Genomic DNA, 22,287 nt, shown 5'->3' on the forward strand with positions numbered 1-22,287 from the left:
TCAGCACAGGAATTTCGGAACAGTTGGCACTTTTTTCTCGACCATGTAAAATTCGTGAATAGTTCTTCTTATAATGTCTACATCAAAATCATTTAAAGCTATGTTTTCGATGGTTTTCTTTCTCTGGCGCTTTTTAGGAGATTTAAATTTTGGCTTACCTTCACCTTTTGATTCCATACGAATTCTTTTAACAGTCGACTCCGATACGCCCGCAATTGCACTTGCACGCTTTGTGACATGAGAAAGTGGAACAAGGAGACTGGCTTTTAACGATTCTTTTTCGCAGAATGTCAGCACATTATGCAACATTCTTTTGCAAGAGCTAATGAAAGGTTCAACACCAGAACTTGTTAACTGTACTGGATCCATCATACAAATTAATAATAAAAAAAATAATACAAAAAGGCGACAACAAAAATCAAGCTACAGCGACAGACAAGAAAGCACGTGATTTCGCGTGTTGGCGACCAATTCGTACATCTTTCATTTCTTTCCTCGTAAGTGTAGGCGAAAGTACGCTGTTGTTGTGACGGAATGGAACGATTTCCAGACATGACCCTAGTTACTCAATGGGTACCTTGAAAGAATCACAATACTCAATAATAAAAACCGATGAAAAGACTGGCAAATAAGTGTGCTGGCCAATCTCGCTCTCTCTCTCCACACACACACACACACACACACACACACACACACACACACACACACACACACACACACACACACACACACACACACACACACACACACACACACACACACACACACACACACACACACACACACACACACACACACACACACACACACACACACACACACACAGTGATCAAAATTAAAGTATCCCTGGTTTAAGGCCTTGTGGAGCGCCACCTGGTGATTGAAACGTTACGACACTTTGCAGAAATGCCTTGCGCGTCATGCGGAAGCGATATCTGAGGGAAAAAAAAGGGTAGTTCCAAAATTCACCACCAGGAGCGCTGTGTGATATACCGAATGTAGATGTAGTAATTATTCCGTGTGTGTGTGTGTGTGTAAGAAGGAGAGAAGCGCCACAAGCAAAAATAACACATTTTTATTTACTTCTATTATGCATTCACGGACTGTACTGTTCAATGTGCTGCCTTTCGCGATATGCCACAAACTGCATCCTTTGCATAGTGTGTTCAACGGCAGAACGCAGCTGGTCGGGACTGATGTTGCGCACATGCTGCGTTATGCTGTCTTTAAGTTATTTCAGGTTATCAGGATGATCCCAATAAACCTTGTCGTTGGGAAATCCCCAGAGGCACAAATCACAGAGAATCAGATCAGGTGAACGAGGCGGCAACACAGTAGGAAAAGCATGGTTGTTCTCTGGCTACCGCGAAATGTTCTCGAAGAACCTCCTGTACGAATCGACCAATGTGCGGAGGGGCCCCATTTCCTGCATGAAAATAACTGAATCCATGCACAGACGCTGCTGTAACTGTGACACAACAAAATTGTTTATCATATCGTGATACCTCTCAGCAGTAACTGAGCAGGTCAGAGGACACGACTGACGAATGTTCTCAAAGAAAAATGATCCGATGATAAACCAAGCTGTAAATCTGCACTAAACATTAACTTTGGGAATGCACAGGAATTTGTTGGAATGCATGCGGGTTTTGCGTAGCTCATACCATGGTTACACAGCGTCCAAGCAACTTGCTTTCAAAGTCCTGTGGGCGCAACTCCAGTGTCAGGATTATCTTGAATGGATAGAAATGTAGAATTTTCTGTATTATTTTTCCAGTTGTAAAGCACATCCATGTGTCTTGATATAGAACATGCACTGCAGGAACCAACGCTGTTATTCATGGCCTGCTCCGCAACGTCAGTAGGAACTTCATTCACTTATCGTGAACTAATCGGTTTGCAACCTCTGCCAGGTATAACTCCCAACGATCCGTTTCTTTGAAACGAATAATCATTCGTCGCAGAGCATATGGAGTTAGTGTACTTCGTCGACATTTGTTCAGGCGACAAATTTGCGGAATGCGGCAACAGAATTGCAATTATTTATGTTACGAGTTAATTATGAGCAAAGTATGCTGGGGCCAGGCTAGTGCCATTTTACAACGTCTCGTTCTGATGGTAACGAATTCCTAAAAGCCAGGATACACCCCTGTTTAAGATCTTGCCTGCAAGAAATCCTAGTATATCTCCCTACCCCAGTGTATCAGTGCCACAATACACTGTCCTCAGAGATTTAGCTGCTTCAGCCGTAATTCCAAACAACATTTTCCAGGAAACTCATGTTTAGCATCCCATAAATAGGCAAAAGAACAAACACAGGCAATTAGCAGACGTAAAATAATGGTTTAACACTTCTTAGTTGATTCTTCCATGATTCAATCCCTAATTTAAAGATTATAGACAACGAGAATACAATTTTCAAATGATTACGTATGCTTACGTAGGACCGTTGTTATTATATGCCGCCCTCAGGCAAACAATGTTTTGTCGTCTCTAAATTCAAGAAAATATGTAAAATTAAAGGGAAAATATGGTTTATTTATGGTTGAGATACAATTTTACAGTTTTTCACACCACGGCGCTTGACCACACGAATGAAGACTTGGTGTCACGAATCTAGTCGGCGACTAGAGGAAATTTTTCTAAGCCTTTTTTCGACCAGTTCCGGAGTTAGTCGATCTCTGGCACGGTCAAGCGGGTTTTTTCTCCCGGAAACTCGGGTTTTTCGTCCCGTAAACTCAAGATAATCGACCACAGAACCGACATTATTTCAGACATTAAATATGAATGTTAGGGACCACGAGATGGCGGCAATTTTTGAGCCATCTCTCTTAACTGTGTGCCACTTAATTAGTGATAGCCTTGGGCAAGCTATCTCTGATTGGGTACCTGTGGAGATTGAACTGCCCACTCAGTCTCCAAAAAGTTAGATAGGCCAAAAAAAGGCCTCGCCTGTTCCCTATCCGGGAATAAAAAGGCGTTAGCTGATTTTTTTTTGAAACTTGCTAGTGAGGGGGAAAAAAACATAATTGCACAAAAAATTAGGTATAAGGCAAGAAATAGTGAATACTCTCTCTCTCTCAGTCTACGTTTTTATCATCAAGAAAGTGCCATTAAATCTGATTCAATTTTTTTATGAAGAAAGTGCCATTAAATCTGATAAAATCTTTTTAAAGAACGCGCCGTTGATTCAAAATCGGAGATGTTAAACTCAGCACTTTACTTTACATAGATAATGTTTCACTCCTAATAAAGTCGGTACGTCTTCAGGATTCTGTTGCAATTAAATTTGAAAATCAGTAATAAAAAGGCAAAAGCTATGAAAATAGGCAGAAACAAGGAGGAATGATCTCTATTATCAATAGAACAGGTAAAATATTTTAGATATTTAAGCACAATTTTTAATGAAGATGGCAAATCCAATATAGAAATAGACAACAGAATAAAGAAAACTAATAGAATGGGAACTAATGCAATAAAATTTACATGAAATAAGATAATTAATAATAGGATAAAATAAGATAATTAATAATAAGAGAAATTAGTAAAAACAACCCACCAGAAGTACACAAGAGAGGATTGAAAGCGATTCTAAACTATGGAAATGAGAATTTGAAAAAAAAAAACCCAAAAAAACCAAATAATTAATAGAGATCACAGATATGAGAGTCCCAGAACACCTCCCACCTCAACATAAATAGAGTTCAAGATTGGCACTATCAATGTAAGAAGCATCAATGGAAAAGAAATGGTACTAGCAGAAGAGTTGGATAAGTACCAGATCGACATAATACGAGGGTGGCCTGAAAAGTTCTCAGCCTCGACCATAGATGGCAACATTTTTTTTTAAGTCGGGGCATCTGTCATAAGCATCCATGTGAAATTGCAATTGCAAGTCATTCTATCAAGTAGTTTGTTTTATACAGCTGCCTGAAGCAAAAGTGTTGTCTATCCCTTGAAATGGATAAAATTGAGTATCGTGGGTTATAAAATTCTTTGTAAAAGGTTTCACGCCAAAATAAATTCATTCGGAGTTCATAAAAGTTTATGGGTACTCTTCTCCTTCGTTTTCGACAATTAAGAAATGGACTGCCGAGTTTAAACGTGGCCGTACCAGCCTTGAAGATGATTCACGTAAAGGACGTCCAAAACGTGTAACAACACCAGAAATCATTGATAAAGTGAACGATATATAGTATTGGATGACCGGCGAGTCAAAGTGCTTAAAATTGCCTAGACTACGGGCATTTCAAAAGAACGTGTAGGATATAGGTATTTTGCACGAAGAATTGGATATGAAAATGCTTTGCGCAAGATGGATGCCTCGCTTGCTCACAGCAGATCAAAAACGCACTTGCCTGAAAATCTCTGAACAGTGCTTGGAGCGTTTTAATAAGAATAAAACTGATTTTGTGCGTCGATTTATTACTATGGATGAGACTTCGATTCACGATTGCACACCAGAATCCAACCAGCAGGCAAAATAGTGGACAGAAGCAAGTTGTTCAGCGCTAAAGAAGACAAAGTTGGTTCCATCAGCAGGAAATGTCATGGCATCGGTGTTCTGGGATGCTAAAGGCATTTTGTTTATTAATTATCTTGAAAAGGGTAAAACAATAACCGAGGAATATAATTCCGAATGAGAAAAGTTTCTAACGCTTGGCGGTTCTTGCGGCAAGCGTTAGAAAATAATGAATTGGACAGTACAATCAGTTTCAAGACTTTTTGGCATGTAATTCCAATTCCCATTAGTGGTCCTAACAGGCACTAATTAAGCGCCCACGACCTTTCCAAGTATTCTTGGAAAGAATACCCGTAACTCGAGGATAAGGTGGCTAGCCCTATGCCTGTAGAGGCGTGTGCTCACGGGACCCATTTGCCTGTTCTGGGGGACGAAAAACTCGAATTTTTGGATGAAAAACCCCCTACCACCGTATGAGACCGCATAACTCACCTTTCGTCGATAGAGACCAGATAAAGGTTCCTCATGTCACTGACAGGAATCTAACCCGGGTCATTCAAACGAAAGGGTTTCGTCAATACTGACTGAGCTACATCTGCTTTCAAACTAAGGAAAGAAAGTGTGATCTTGGAAAATTCAATTTATCATGAAATCAGTATACAATGAAATATACTATTTTATAGGTTTTTTAAGTCTCAGCTCCGGTAGCGTTCCAAGGGAGTGGAAACAATCTATAATAGTTCCATTGCATAAAAGTGAGTCCAAAATCGTGGTTGAAAATTACCAGACTTGTTACTATCTCAGGAGCGGTGGTTAAAGTTTTGGAAAAAGTTGGTGAAGTCAGAATTCAAGAATGCATGGATAATAAATGGATACGCTTTAGAGAACAACATATCTTTATTTAAGGGGTGGGAGGTCTTGCCTTAGCAATTTACTTTGTTTCTATAATAAAATAACACCAGAGCTGGATAAAAGTAATGCTTATATTTGTGATATTGTTGGACTTTTCAAAAGCATTTGACAGAATATTGCATGGGAATCTGTTAAGTAAGCTAAAGCAATGGGAATGGATATTGGATTAGTAAGGTGGATTATCGATTATAGGAGGGGCATCAAAAAGTAGTGTACGTGGAGTGAAGATTAGAAACATGAGCAGTGGTGGGCCATATGATTCTGTTCTTGATCAACCGCAATTTAATATGTATATTAATAATATTGGAGACACTGTGATGAGGGATATCTAGTTGTTTACTGATAATTCTAAGTTGAGAAGAGCAACAGTAAGTGAAAGCGATTCAGCAAGATGACTTGAATAAGGTTACATTTTGAGCAAGGACAATGATGGGGTACTGCCTAGCAGTAAAACCTAATCAATTCTATTGATAGGGTTCACTACTGGAAATTGATGAGGTCAGGGATCTGGAGTTATGGTTGATGATATCAACCATATCTCCAGATCACTTGGAAATAAAAATAGAGCAATTAGTACGGCAAACAAGTTATTATTCCTATTTATAACGCTTCAATACGTCTACACCTGAGCTATTGCGTTCCGATTTGGTCTCCTGGGTTTCTTAGAGATGTGAAAGTAGTTGAGAGGATACAGAGGCAGGCAACTAAGATGGTTTAACTTAACGTATAAGTAGTCTACGTCATTGCTGTACATCATGGTCTAATTATATTAAAGTTTAAGTAATTATTAACAAATTTAGGAAGAAGCTTGAAGCAGTATGCATCAAGTACTCCAAGGAAGGATGTTCACAGTGCATGGGAGATAGTCAATAAATAGATGGACGCAATATCACACTGTATACCGAAGGTCAGGAGGGTAAATCAGGTAGCAGTTAGATGGATGAGTAGTATCATTAATTGTAATGCATAAAAAGATGTGGAGTGTATATAAGAAAGAAGGTGACCAGCTAACTCATGAACAGTACAATGATCAGGCAAGAGAGGCAAAACCAGATTATGTGTAGAATTAGCCGAACAGGAGAAAGGAAATCCCAAAGAGTTTTTTCGTTATGTTGCAAATAGGAGGAAGAATGGCTATGGAAGGATAATTTTAATGAGTGCAGATGGTAGAGAGGTATAACAGAGGCAGACGAAATTGTTGATGCACTGAGTGATCATTTTGCAAGGATATATTATTCAAGTGAAGTTATTGTAATGACAGAGGTAACAGGGGTTGATGTCAGAACAGAGGTTGATGACTTTGAGGTACTTTGCAGAATCTGAATGCAAATACAGCTGTGGGGTTGAATGGGATATCAGCTCGTATTTTAAGATAATGTGCAGGGGGAATTGGTGATGCCTTTCACTAAGCTGTTTAATTTAAATTTCAGCTCTCGAAAAGTCCCAAGAGAGTGGAATGAATGCAAAGTAATTCCTTTACATAAAGGAGTATCTAAGTTTGTGGTAGAAAATGATAAAATAATAGGTATCTCAGAAATGGTGGTAAAGTACTGGAATACTACGATGATCTGAAAAGTTCTCGGTCTCGACCATAGATGGCAACACTATCGGCAAGATTTTTTTCTAAGTTGGTACATCTGTCATAAGCATCCATGTGAAATTGCAAGTCATTCTATCAAGTAGTTTGTTTTATACAGCTGTCTGTAGCAAAGGCGTCTATCCCTTGAAATGGATAAAATTGAGTATCGTGCGATTATAAAATTCTTTGTAAAAGAAGGTTTAACGCCAACAGAAATTCATTCGAATTCATAAAAGTTTATGGGCATTCTTCCCTTGAAGGACGTCGAAAAAGTGTAACAACACCAGAAATCATTGATCAAGTGCAGGACATAATATTGGATGACCGGCGAGTCAAAGTGCATAAAATTGCTGAGACTATACGCATTTCAAAAGAACGTGGGGATATATTTTTAGCATGAAGAATTGCAAATGAGAAAAGCTTTGCGTAAGATGGCTGCTGCGCTTGCTCACAGCAGGTCAAAAACGAGCTCGCATGAAAATCTCTGGACCGTGCTTGGAGCGTTTTAAAAGAATAAAACTGATTTTGTGCATCAATTTATTACTATGGATGAAACTTGGATTCACCATTGCACACCAGAATCAAAACAGCTCTCATAACAGTGGACAGAAGCCAGTTGTTCAGCACCAAAGAAGACAAAGTCGGTTCCATCAGCAGGAAAGGTCATGGCATCGGTGTTTGATGCTAAAGGCATTTTGTTTATTAATTATCTTGAAAAGAGTAAAACAATAACTGGGGAATATAATTGTGGGTGAGAAAAGACCTGGTTTGCAGAAGAAAAAAAAATCATCTTTCATCTTGGCAATGGGAAAATTAAAGGCTCTGCATTATGAATTGTTGGAATATACACCCTGTTTCTCAGATTTGTATCTCTTCCCAAAATTCAAGCTCTTCCTCGCTGGTCAGCGTTTTTCTTCGAATCAAGAGGTGATTGCAGCTGTAGAGGGGAATTTTGCAGATCTTATGAGAACCACTACAGGGACGTGATAATAGCATTGGAACATCGCTGGAATGAAAGTGTCTTAAGGGAGATCATGTTGAAAAATAAAAAATTTAATTTTGAAATTTTAAATTCGTTTTTTCATTGTTAGGCCGAGAACCTTTCAGACCACCCTCATGTGAGGGATAGCATGGTTTTGTGAAGGTCGGTTATGCCTTATTAACCTATTAACTTTTTATAATAATGTGACAGGTGAGTTGGAAAAAGGGAATAGTTGCATGATAATATTGGTGGATTTTGCGAAGGCGTTTAGCAGGATACCACATGGAACTCTATTATGCAAATTGCAACACATGATGGTGATATGAATAAAAGGATGGCGCATGGAAAGATGCAAAAAACGTTTTAACTGGAGGACCAAAATCTATGAGAAGGCAGATGACTAGTGGTATGTGCAGGGCTCTGTGCTAGGACCACTGCTGTTTAATTTGAACATAAATGATATAGGAAATAATTTAAAGGGATAGAAGGGTGAAGAGAGAGGCGATCTATTAGTTCTTTGTTGATGCAATGTTGGGTTGGATAATAATAATAATCAAGGTAATGTGGAGAGCTTGCGGGATGAAAGGGATAGGCTGATGGTACAGACAAACCATGATGGATGTCAATTTAATATGGAAAAGTGTAAATTTATGCATTTTGGGATATAAACATTACAAGCTGTATATCACCCTGAGAGATCTATATTCTAGGGAATTCATGAAGTCAGGGATTTGGGGGTAGCAGTAGATACAGAGTTGAAATTTAGAAGGCATAGTGATAAATTAGCTAGGGTATCTCACAGAATGCCCTGTCTAATTAAACTTAATGCTTTAGTGATATATATATTACAATTCAATCTCCACTGGTAGCCAATTAGGGTACCAGTGGAGAATGTATTGTAGCCAATTAGAGATAGCTAACCTAAAACTATCACTATTATACATGGCATCTGGTGAAGAGAGAGGCGATTGATAAGTGCCTCCAAAAATAATTTGGATTCTACGTCGATTTTCTTCAGTTTACGGGATGAAAAACCCCGCTTGCCCATGTCAGAGATCGACTAATTCGGGATCCTTCGAAAAAAGGCTTAATAAAGGTTCCTCCAGTCGACAATTGGAATAGAACTTTATGACGTTCTTTCTTGGCGGTCTAGCGACGTACTCACACGCAACTTCCACTGAGCTACATAGACTAAATATTTTTAAAGTTTTTTTTTTTTTTTTACTAGGACCTTCATATACACACAGACCACGATGCTCTACATCGCGTATATACAATTCGTGCATGTCATTGTTGAATATGCCGGTTTTTGTTCTTGTTGTTTAATTTGAAATTCATTATGCAAAATTATGAAGGCCTTGAAACTTGGACGAAAATTTTAGCCAAATTTCCTTTATGTTAGTTATTACTTACGAAAATTGTTTTTTGGGACTGTGGAATGTTTCATACGAATTTGGAAGATAGAAGGATCAAAGGAGATATGAGAGAAACATTGACGCTACGAAAAGGGTTTTATGGAATGGAGGTAGGAGAAATATTTTAGAACATGGTAGGAGGGGAAACAAGAGGTTATCATTGGAAGTTAAGTAAAGTTGAAGGTAACAATGAAATTTAAACTTTTTGATACGCAGATGTTGAATGAGTGGAATGATTTTCTGAGGTAGCTGCCAGTGATTCGTGGATGGATCAGTTTCAGAAGAGGTACGATAGGTACCGCGTGAATAATCTGTGCCTCTCACTTTGAAGTTTTGGATTCATTGTAGGAGGTGTGTAAGTTTATTGTGAATAATTTCTTTGAATCTCCCATGTAACGATAACAACAACCATACATAAAAATAAATATTATTAACAAAACATTTATGTGTACAAAAGTATTAACAATTAAAACACACGATAAGAACTCCGAACCTTAAAACGCTGGTTTCGCAATAGGTCTCTCTTTTTCAGATTCTGCCGCTCTCCATAAAATATGTTATCTGGCTCACGATAGTAGTTTAATTCAGTCTGTTGAATTGCATTTAAAAATAGTTTTAATGCAGTATTTATACAATGCTACAAAAGTGAAATATTAAACGTTACTTTCAACAAGTAGCATTTTATGAAAGTTGAAATATTTACAAATAAAAAGATTGTTAATTACTAAAATCCTTCAAGTTTTTACAAAAAAAAAAAAAAAAATATTTCGCCGTCTCTCCCTTTTGGGGAATATGGGGAGTAAAAGGCGTTAGATGATTTATTTAATTTTCTTACCAGTAAAGGCATACATACATACATACATCTTCAAGGCCCACTCTTCCTAATGGGGTTGTGGGGGCAAAAGCTGCAAGAGGAACTTCCAATGGTCACGAACTTCAAGAACACCTGCATTTGGTGGCAGAGGATCGTGAGATTCCCAAACGTGTCCACCCAAGGTTTTGGATATAATCTATCCAGCGAGTCCTTGGCTTTCCACCCTCTGGCTTGGCAAAGAGGGCCTGTTGAGGGAGCCTCTCTTGTGGCATTCTGACCAGGTGCCCGTACCAGCGTAACTGTGATCTCCCAACACGGAGAAGCAGCGGTTGAGTATTGAGGGTTCCCGAATTACAGAGCTTCTGATTCTGTCGAGTTTTGTCAGCCCCGCAACCCCTCGAAGGAACCTCATTTCAGCCGCTTGGATTCGTATTCGCATTCTTTCGGTCATTACCCAACTCTCATGACCATAGGTGAGGATGGGGACATAGGCTGTATTGAAGACAGCCAACTTTGCCTTCTGGCTTAACTCCCGCTTCAATACTACCGAACGGCCAAGCACCAGTAAAGGCAACGCTGTTTTTTTTTTTTTTTTAATCTATAGGCGAGATCGAACCTCTGAGTGGAATTACCATAAGAAATAAAACAAAAATGAAAGAAATCCAAACGCATTGTAGTGGTGCGCGCGCGCACACACACACACACACAAATCCTTAGCCCTCACATAATGTATTCACCGCAATCCAGAAATTCAATGATTTAGCATTTTTTATACCATATTTTCTGAAAAAACAAAATGTTAATTTTAAGTTGTGAATTGTTCTGTTCTGCTTCAAACGTAGTTAGCTAAAGTTATCTCTGAGTGGAGTTACCATAAGAAATAAAACAACAATGAAAGAAATCCAAAACGCTTTGTAGTGGTGCGCGCACACACACACACAAATCCTTAGCCCTCACATAATGTATTCACCGCAATCCAGAAATTCAATGATTTAGCATTTTTTATACCATATTTTCTGAAAAAACAAAATGTTAATTTTCAGTTGTAAATTGTTCTGTTCTACTTCACACGTAGTTAGCTAAAGTTACTGAGAATAGTTTTCAGCGCCAGAGTTCGCTAGTTGCGCTGGCAAATTAACTTAACCGCAAGTCTAAGTGTAAAACGTAAACAATCTGGCGTTAAAACATATCGCGTAATCTCACATTTTATCTATGGTTTGTGGAATAAAAATATTAGAGGTTCCACTTTGCATATTCGTATTTGTGAAGAGGGTATTCTTTACATTTGAAGGAAAAATACTGTTCACATTCTAGCACAAAAGCTGTACTTTTATTTAATTTGGGTAACGATAACGAAACTAACAGTCAAAAGAACAATTAACCGACAAGCCACGTCTGGTACAGGCCGATAACGTCTGAAAACGATCGAATACTATACAGGAAGATACACGAAGTCACAAGAATGATTCGAGAAAAGAAATATTTCGGAAATTCATCTGAAGAACTGGTACAGAGGTATTAAAGATATATTCATTTATCCATAGCCTGCTGCTATGGATTCAATCAACCCTATGAGAGAGAGAGAGAGAGAGAGAAAGAAAATGGAGAAACTGGAAGTTAACAAAAGATAAGTTATAGCAATTGAGAAAATCATTAATACATTATTATTATTCAAATAATAGAATTCACAGAACGTTTGAATGTGAAAGAAAAAGACTCAATAGATGAAAGCGCGAATATATTTTCATGTCTTCATTAATAAAAACAACAAGATATCGTTACTGTATTGAAAATATGGTGCAACTATTTTTAAACTTTATCGAAGCCGACGTTTCGCCGTCAAATAAAATGTACAGAAACGTGTTAAAAATGATCCATATTTCCAAATATAGAAACAATACTTTTTTTTTTTTTTTTCTAAATGAAAAATTTTCAGAATTATGAGAAATCACAGTATCAAGAGTTTAAAATTTAAAAATAGGTACTGCTGCTTTGGTGAGGAAAACTGACCAAAGTAAACGAATCGACAGTGTGCTAAAAACAGATATAGTGATAATCATATCTAATTTACAAAAATAAATATTACGGAGAGATCTTCTTTTTTTAAAATATAAATGTGATTTATTACCATTATATTCCAATTGTAATATTATAATTACTTTAATAGAATTCCAGTTAAAATACAGTAAATATAATAATGTTCATTAATATTCATATAAAAAGACTTATTTATTAATTTTATTTCCCGATTTTCCAACTGTCCTCAGAAAAGAAATTATTCAAACGCTTTTGTGATAATTTTGCTTTAGCAGAATGTGTCATTTTTGAAACTAGCTTGATATTTTCAAATAAATGCTTAATGTACTCAGGCTTTTTATGTTAAACAATAATAACATTATCATCAACAAAAAGAAAAACTGATCAATAACAAACCGTTTGAAATTCGGAAGTGAGACTGAAATAACATTAGTCAAATCGGAAATTCCCCAGAGAATGCTGCAGTAATTAAGCATTTGTAGCAATTTAAATAAAACTGTTTATAATGAATTGGTCAGAAATTTATCTATTATTATAAATAGTTTTTTTTTAAGTTGCCAAACTTAAAAAAAAACATAATCACAAATGATTATGATGAGTACCACTTTTGTTCCAATAAAAAAAAAAATCAGCTCGAAATGAACTACTGCGCATTTTTGTACCATTTACTGTACTCCGTTTTTAATAATGTAATCATGGATATACTAAAATAAACGAATTATTTTTTTATATTACATTATAAATACGTCAAAATTCACTACTGCTAGAGCAAAGGAATTTAATAGTATATTTATTCGTCGTAAGCTATTTGATGAATAATTCAATCAACCGAAGATATATAAATGAATATTTTTTTAAAATAATGTCTAATGTTTTTTAAAAAAAATTTCCTTCTTGACGTCTTTCTGCTCAAAACTTGAAGCTTTTTCCAATATTCTGTTGTTAGGCGTACATCTACACGGTTGTCAGGCGATCACCATCCACGGGTTGCATGACATCCTGCCTGGGTGCCAGCCCTGCGGTGCGGCAGCAAGTTCTTACCTCCGCCCTTCGGGGTAAGCTACGTCATCATTAGCCGCTCTACCCACGAGAAACACCCAGCACGTGGGGAGAGGCGACCAATCAAGGGAGGGAGATACCCTGTGACGCACGGTCTCCTTCCCCCTTATATGGATAGCTGACGACAACACTCACTTCCCCCACCCTTTGCTGTCCCTATCCTGGGGTCGGGTTAGACCCAGAAGCCTGTGCGTTTCAATTTGAAGAACGGATCTCCCCATGTTCTCCCACCGCGTTCAACATAATTTTTCTGACCGCTGGTAAGAGGGCTGCGCTGCAATACTTGACCTGTCCGCTAAGGTTCGAGTAGTATAAAGTTGAGAAATAATGACTTCATGCACAGAACTTTAAAATGATGGGTTACACTGAAACCATATAAAAATGTCTTAAAGGTAAGCAGTTTCCATAATAAAAAAAAAAACGGAGATTGTAATGCTTGCTTCACAATATTATTGCTTTTTCAAATTATATATATTGTTTACTTACCATTTTTCCTTTTAGTTAGTGATATTAAAGTATAATTTAAACATTTAAAATGTACAAAAATTAGGAGCCACCTTCCATTTAGACAGGATAGGGTTAAGAGCTGTCGTTGTAAGGAGAGGGTTAGGCTAGGAGGCAGTACGATGTAGTCGCTGGCAAACAGCGTCGCATATGAGACTGCCTTTTTTATTTTTTGCGGTTTAGTTGGAGAAAATTCGCAACCCATTTAAGTACTGTAATAGTAATGCGAGCAGTTAACCTATTACTACTAAATAATAAAATAAGATCCTAAATTAATACTTATGATATTTATGACTTAAAATTTAAAACCTATATGTAAGCTCTTTTCCACTTGCGCGAGCAACGCCACGTATTCAATAAGTAACAAAAAAAAAACATATCCAACAGATGCAAAAAATATTAATAATAAATTGTTTCCTACTTATTCATTTAATTTAAAAGACCAAACAACACATCATATGCAATACCAATGTGACCATTAGGGAGACTGATTAATGCTACTTATAAAAATAAACGGTGTGCAATTTTGGCGGAAGGATACATAGTGTATACATCACGAAAGCTCTCCTCGTAGTATTACAATTCAACATTGAGAAGTATTGTACACTTATCGTCGTTTAAACAGGAAGTGACCGATGTTTCTTTGATGTGGAAACATGATTTTTTTTTTTTTTTTTGTTAAATTCATTTAACGGGAAAGAAAGCCTGCAGTATGCACGTATGCTTATAGCTTGAAAATAACCAGGAATGGAATTAAGTGATAATTACATAGAGATGTAATATATATTTTACACTTTATTTGAACTAAACACTTACTTTTAAAAACTTCGTAAACGAAACTAGTCAACAACTTCTAAATGTACATACATGCATTTCTTTACGGAAAGGGATCAAACGAAATTAGATTAAAAGATTAATAATTAACATAAAATGTTAAGGACTAATAGAAAAAAAACAGAGGCAGGCTGCAAGGTTTATTCATGCGGTGTTTATGTATGATCTTATTTAAAATATTTAGTAATGTGCGCGTAATAGCAGTATTTTTATTTGTTTCCCCCCCCCCTCCCCATAAGGTGTTAAAGTTTCGGATTGTGTGACCACCCTTCTTGTTATTCAGTGTTATATCACAGATTTTTTTTTTTTTAAAGGTACAGATGCGTAAAACGTGCTTTCAAATCTCTAAATATTTCAAATTTTTGCAAATGTTTATTAATGCCCACACACCACTGTATTTTGAATTCATATGACAAATCCATAATTGGATTTTGTTTGCATTCAGCAATTTTTTTTAAAAAAAATCAAAATCAACAAAATGCAACAGATGCAAAATAATTTAAAGCAATAATATTAAATATTAATCCAGTAATTTTAAAAAACAAAATTTCTAAAACATATATTTGGTACATTTTGAAATATGAAAAAAAAATTAAATAGTTTTTTCTAAAAATATTGCTGCAACACTGTAACATAACAGCTTATTAGACATATTCTGCCCCAGGGTTAAACAGAATGCCCACCAAGGGATGACTGACATCATCTGAGGATAAATCCCTAAATAAAATTAAAAAAGATACACAGTGTGAGGCAGTGGCAGACTGTGGATTCTACTTAGCTGCTGTCTATCTGCCAGAAGCAGATCATGCCTTTACAGACATGGGATCATGAAATAATGAAATCATCTATCACAGTTTTCAGTCTGATGATAAGAGACATACTGACAAGAAATATTTAGTTTTGCTAAGTGCGAGGTTATAAATTTTTGAACAGAAGGCATTCATCATCACGAACCATGGGCTCACTGCCCGTTGATGTCTGATGCCTGTTTCACTATCTTCTTCCACCTTTCTTTGTCCAGTGCACAGTGTCGCAGTTTTTGTACACCCATTCCACACCAGTCTTTTATATCATCTATCCATTCTCTGTATGGTCTACCTCTTCTGTTTAAACCATCCAAAATACCAAACATAAATGTCTTTATCTTCCGGTCCTCACTCATTCTACAGATGTGTCCAAATAATTGCAGCTTTTGTTTTATAATCTTCTGCATTAGATTCTGTTTTGGTTGTATCTTCTGATAGAGCTCTTCATTGGTGATTTTCTGTACCCATCCTATTCTTAGAATCTTCCTGTAACAAGTTCTTTCAAATGCCAAAATTCTTTTTCTTGATTCCTTATTTATTACTTACATTTCAGATCCGTACAGTACACCGCTGAAGATGCATGTTTCCAATACTCTTAGTATTGTTTGTAGACTGATCACTTTACTTTTCCAGATGTTATCCATGGCCTTCAGATTTGTTCTTCCCTTTGCAATCCTGATCTTTATTTCTTTTTTACAGTCCAAGTCATATGTCAGTTTACTTCCCAAATATGTGAATTGTTCTACATTTTCTATATCAGTTCCATCCACTTGTATCTTTTGTTTCATGTTCTTCTCACCAAATACCATTGTCTTTGTTTTTTCAAAGTTCATAACAAGTCCAAATCTCTTCCCTTCCTCATTTAACAGTTTCAGTGATTTTTGTAGTTCTCTTTCATCTTCTTCAATAATAACAATGTTATCTGCAAATCTCAGATTATTAATTCTCATTCTGTGTACAGATATTCCTTTGGCATCTTCTTTCATTTTATCCATTGCTCTTTCTAAATGTGCAATGAAAATGCTTTGTGATATTGGGTCTCCCTGTCTAGTACCTCTGCTTGTTTTAAACCATTTCCCCAAATCATCACTTATTCTAACTGCTGCAATTGCATTCTGATAAACATCTTTTAATATAGCTATTAGTTTTTTATCAATTCCATAGGATTCCAGAACTGCTAATGTCACTTTCTGGTCAATACTGTCAAATGCTTTCTGAAAATCAACAAAGCAAGTATATGTTTTTTTCCTCCTAGCTTTCTCTGCTATTAACCTCATTGTCAAAATTAGTTGAATTGTAGTTCTATCCTTCCTAAATCCTGCTTGCTCGTCTGCAAGGTATGCTTCCAATTGTGTTCTCAATCTTTCTGTCAATATGATCATCATCATCAACAACAGAAGGAATTGCAGACAGATTATTATATTAGTTGGAATTTTTTGCAGGTGGTTGATGAAGCTAGAGACATGAGGTGATGGCGAACACTGACTTAAGTTTAGAAACCATATTTCAGTGTTGTGCCCCTCACAATATTGAAAAGGGGATACCCATAAATAACCAGAATTATTAAAAAAAAAAAAAAATTATTGAAGGTTTATAATACCATTTTGTAGTCCCCTTCAAAGTACTCTCCACGTCTGTCAATGCTCTTGTCCCAATGTTTTTTCCATTTCTGGGACTGTTCAATTGGAATACTATTTATGGCCTCCAGTGACTTTACTTTCTCTTCGTCCACATCAATGAATTGCTTCCCCGTCATGGTTTTCTTTTTATCTGTGGGAGTAAAAATAGTCACATGAAGAGAGAGAGAGAGATCGGACAAGTAGGGAAGGTAGGAAACAACCGCCATGTTGTTTTTTGTTAAATGCTGTTGGACATAAAGGCCGTTTACCCTGGGGCATTGTTGTGGTGCAGCCAATTTCTGCTACTCCACATTTCTGTCTGTTTTCATCTCACACTATCATGCGGTCTTCTCAAAACATTGAGATAAAGATGTTGGTTTACTGTCTGTCCAGGAGGACCACATCCTTTGTGTACAATTCCATTCACATCAGAAAACAAATCAACATTGTCTTGATGTTTGATTGAACTTGATGTGCCTTCTTGGATTTCGGTGAATTTGCATGTTTCCATTCCCTTCATGCATGTTTTGTTTCTGGATCATAACTGTAACACCAAGACTCATCCCCAGTCACAACTTTTGAAAGAAAGTTCTAGTCATTAAGAACTTGCTCCGTCAAATTGTGGCAAACATTCACATGATTTTTTTTTTGATTCTCTGTAAGCAAACAAGGCACAAATTTATTGGACACACATTTCATTTGCAAATCTTCTGTTAAAATTTGCTTGCATGAACTCAACAAATTCATCTCTTCAGAAACTTGATTAATGGTCTTTCGATGATCTTCATTGATTGCTTGGCAAACCTTTTTGATGTTTTTATCATTTCTGATTGTCGAAGGTTGGCCAGAATGTGATTGGTCTTCAACTGACATGTCCCCATTTTTTAAATGTTAAAACCACTCATAGACTTGCGTTTTACCTCAAGCATCATCTTTAAAGGCTTGTCAAAGCATAATAATAGTTTCAGCTGCAGTTTTACCTAAAAGAAAACAAAATTTCAAGCACACTCTCTGTTCCTTGTGGTCAGTTATCACAAAATTGCCAAACTTGCTTGTAAGCACTAACAAAAAAGCAGCCAGAACAACAAACCAGTTTCCACTGGATGACACCACTTGCCAGACTAGTGCAGAAAACTGCACACTCATGATGCCTAGCAGCAGCATCATCCATAATGCTACAAGGACTTGATAAGGTCATATCTTGATTACTGTGTTTGGTTATGTCACCTTTGGTTCCCTGCAGATAAGGAAACAGTGAAAGATCCAGCACTTGCTAAACAGTGTTAAGTTACACAGGCCAAATATGATGTAGCCTGTGAAACTTTGCATATTAAAACAATGAAAGAATGTGGCCTGCAGAATTTGAGAAATGGGAGGAGAGGAGATAAGTTATCACCAGGATATGGTGGAAATATTTCAGCTCATGGCAGGTGTGTGTTTTGAAGGGAGGGAACCTGGGTCATTCTTGGAAGCTAAGGCTGTTGTCAGGAAGAATGTGAGTCTAGGTTTTTTCATGTGGTGAATCAGTGGGATAAGTTGCAAGTGGGCATTGTGAATGTTTTCAAATAGGGATATTATGGGTACCAAGGCATTTCACTATCTTCAATACTTTTCTTTACCGAATCCTGGTATCTGGAAAACATCCAGGAGATTACTATTTAAGACAGTAGTTAGGGGAGATCTTGAAGCCTGAATCATTTGAGCATTGCAATATTTAGTGAATTAAGAAGAAGCGGAATGGATGTACTGTCATCAGTAAAAGTATGAATAGACTGAGATTAGTGAGAGTAGGTCAGGAGGAAGATGAAAGTCAAGGCACCTCAGAGCATTGTAGCCTTGAGGTTCCCTGCCAATGCTAGAGAATTCCAAAGAGAGGAAAAACTCTGTTATGACATTTCACAGGACAGCCAGAGAGGAAATTACAAGCCAGTCACATAGGGTAGACGGCAGCCAATAAGATGGTAGCATGACAAAGCGGCCTTTAAGGCAGTGAAGAAATCATTTTATACTGTTCTCCATTTTTTCGAAAGGATTGAAGTGAGGACAATGGGTCGATAGCCTCCCACTTCCAATTCAAACCTGCTGATTCTTTTTAGGGATCAGCAGGTTTGAATCCCACCATTGACAACATGGATTATATGCAGTTTGTGTGCCAGAGCTGGCTTGTGCAAGTTGACTGTTCAATTTCAAGAAGTTTGCAAGCTGGTTGTTAAACTATAGAGTGGTACACACTTTATTCTGCAATGAATAGTAAAACTTTAATGATAAACTTGTGTATGGTGATGTGGAAGATCCATTGGGAGATGCTTATTTCTCACCCTTTGTGCTATGTGACAGTTTGTGTGTTGATTGTGGTGGCTAATGACTGGCAGATTCCAGGCCAAATATCAGCAGAAGTACCATTGGATGACTTAACTAACCTGACCACCACCTGGATGTGAGGAGTGAGTCACAACAACACTGTCCAGCAAATATCAGTGACTGTTAAATAATACTTAAAGTAATCAATTTAATGCACTTCCTAGGGATACATTACTAGAAAATATATTTTGACACATGAATTTATGTCTTTTATGAGATGATGAAAACATTTTAAATTATTGTGATCTATAACTGGTAATTAGTTTACGGAATTAACAACGCATATAAAGGATATTAAAGGCAACTTTAATGAATACCTTCAATATTTCGGCAATGTCACGTTGCCATCTTCAGGAACATAAAAATATTGTATGTGCACGCAGGCACTAACAAAAGCAAATGAGGAAGAAGGCAAGAAACTAATATTGTTCCTAAAGTCCTAATGGTGCCCTTTGGTAGGCTAATTTGGTTGTCTTGGCCGTTGGGCTGAAGTTCTCATAATGTAAGTCTCCCAAATTTGCTGTAGTTTCATGCACCCAAATTTGTTGAGGTTTGGAACGTTTTTTAGAGCTGCTGATGATTCCTTGAATAATCTGTCATACTTAAACTTGCTGTGGTGTATTATTTTAGTTTTCTTCCAACGAATTCTATGGTGGGTATCTGAGGCTTGGTCTGCCAGCCCAGAGTGGCTGTACTGGTGAAACCGGATGTAGTCTTTGTGTTCTGAAATCCTGATATTTGCTGTCCTGCCTGTTTGGCCAATGTAGGACAATTTGCAGCTGGAAGGGACCTGGTATACACCAGGTAAGTCTAGGGGAAGTGGTTGGTCTTTGGTAGAGTGGATAAGGGATGCCAACTTTTTATATGGTTTATAACAAGAAGTCAGGTCATATTTTTTGAGGATATTGGTTATTTTCTCAGAGGTGTCCTGGATGTAGGGGATGGTGATAGATTTGGTGTAATCTTTATTGTGGAGGGGGGAGGGGGGGTTGTGGTTTACTGGTTTTAGTATTTTTTGGGAGTTATAGCCATTGGCTAAGAAAGTGTTGAGGATGTGGTTTAGTTCAGTGGTTAGGGCATCGTCATCTGAGCAGATTAATTTTGCCCTGTTATATAGTGTTTTTATAACCCCGTATTGTTGTATGGGGGGGGATTGCTGGTGAATGTACCTGTCAGTATGGGTGGGTTTTCTGTAAACAGAAAACCAAAGATCCATCAAGCTGGGGAGTGATTAAAGTGTCTAGGAAGGGGAGGGTGTTGTTTTCCTCTTTTTCTAAGGTGAACTGGACAGAACTAGTCCAATTATAAAAACACTATATAACAGGGCAAAATTAATCTGCTCAGATGACGATTCCCTAACCACTGAACTAAACCACATTCTCAACACTTTCTTAGCCAATGGCTATAACCCCCAAAAAATACTAAAACCAGTAAACCACAACCCCCTCCACAATAAAGATTACACCAAATCTATCACCATCCCATTACATCCAGAGCACCTCTGAGAAAATAACCAATATCCTCAAAAAATATGACCTGACTTCTTGTTATAGACCATGTAAAAAGTTGGCATTCCTTATCCACTCTACCAAAGACCAACCACTTCCCCTAGACCTACCTGGTATATACCAGGTCCCTTGCAGCTGCAAATTGTCCTACTTTGGCCAAACAGACAGGACAGCAAATATCAGGATTTCAGAACACAAAGACTACATCCGGTTTCACCAGTACAGCCACTGTGGGCTGGCAGACCATGCCTTAGATGCCCACCATAGAATTCGTTTGAAGAAAACTAAAATAATATACCGCAACAAATTTAAGTATGAAAGATTATTCAAGGAATCATCAGCAGCTCTAAAAAACGTTCCAAACCTCAACAAATTTGGGTCCTTGAAACTACCCCAAATTTGGGAGACTTATATTATGAGAACTTCAGCCCAATGGCCAAGACAACCAAATTAGCCTGCCAGAGGACACATTAGGGCTTTAGGAACAACATTAGTTTCTTGCCTTCTTCCTCATTTGCTTTTGTTAGTGCCTGCGTGCACATACCATATTTTTATGTTCCTGAAGATGGCAAAATATTGAAGTTATTCATTAAAGTTGTCTTTAATTAATATCCTTTATATGCATTGTTAATTCCATAAACTAATTGGCAGTTATGTATGACCAACGTATAAGCCTTGCTACTAGAAATATTGTGATCTATTAGAACCATCTGCTTGACTTAACTTGACTTAATTTGCATTCAGTACTGCTGAAGCTGAAAGAGGTGTCAGTTTAATGACCATGATTTGTATGAGGGTTCAGTGAGAAATGGGTTAAAACCAGATCGCATATTGGATTTAATAAATTTCTTGGCAAAAAGGTTAGTCGATTGGGATGCAGCTTCATTTATCAAATCATGGTTGAATTCTAACCTAGATTTGCTATTGATGCACAAGAGCTTGGCATAAGTCAGCAGAAATATTTTGTGATAATCAATATGGAAATTACAATAAAAAATGTAATATTTTATTACAGTTTGAAATTTTTGTACTCCAAATTGTTATACATTTAGTAAAACTTCAATATATATATACACTTTTGTAGAGAGCCAGCTGTTAAAAATTTACTAGCACACCACTGGATGTATGTGATTACATTAAGGTGGCAGATGAATTTCATTTCCTGGTAGGAAACCACCACCCTGATTATTATTGGCCTGAAGTGGTTTGAAAAAGTTACATGTTTGGTCTCTAGAGCAGGGTTTCCAGACTAGGTAATAAAGAATAACAAAACAAAATTTTTTTATAAAAATGAACAAAAAATAGAAAAAAAAAATCTTGCTGGTCCGCTAATCTACTATAAGTTCACAACCTTTCATGGATGAGAGTCACAAAAATAAAATTAAATAAAATGAG

General features: G+C 37.0%; 1 protein-coding gene and 1 long non-coding RNA gene across 4 annotated transcripts in view; one reads left to right on the top strand and one right to left on the bottom strand.

Annotated features, from left to right (window-relative positions):
• Nucleotides 1-13,844, bottom strand: part of LOC150100210 (uncharacterized) — a 51,743-nt gene extending 37,899 nt beyond the window's left edge. Inside the window, exon 1 of the long non-coding RNA XR_016549235.1 lies at nt 13,747-13,844. This is a non-coding gene — a long non-coding RNA (uncharacterized LOC150100210). The remainder of the gene's footprint in view (nt 1-13,746) is intronic.
• LOC150100211 (uncharacterized) overlaps nt 13,168-22,287 on the top strand; it is a 218,361-nt gene continuing 209,241 nt past the window's right edge. For all 3 annotated transcript variants that reach the window (XM_090402440.1, XM_090402441.1, XM_090402442.1), the window contains exon 1: nt 13,168-13,652. The gene's annotated coding sequence lies outside the window, so the exon portion shown is untranslated. The remainder of the gene's footprint in view (nt 13,653-22,287) is intronic.

The sequence above is a fragment of the Typopeltis vanoorti genome, chromosome 13 (genome assembly GCF_054136105.1).
Source record: "Typopeltis vanoorti isolate ZY-2024b chromosome 13, IOZ_Tvanoo_1.0, whole genome shotgun sequence".
Classification (NCBI taxonomy): Eukaryota; Metazoa; Arthropoda; class Arachnida; order Uropygi; family Thelyphonidae; genus Typopeltis; species Typopeltis vanoorti.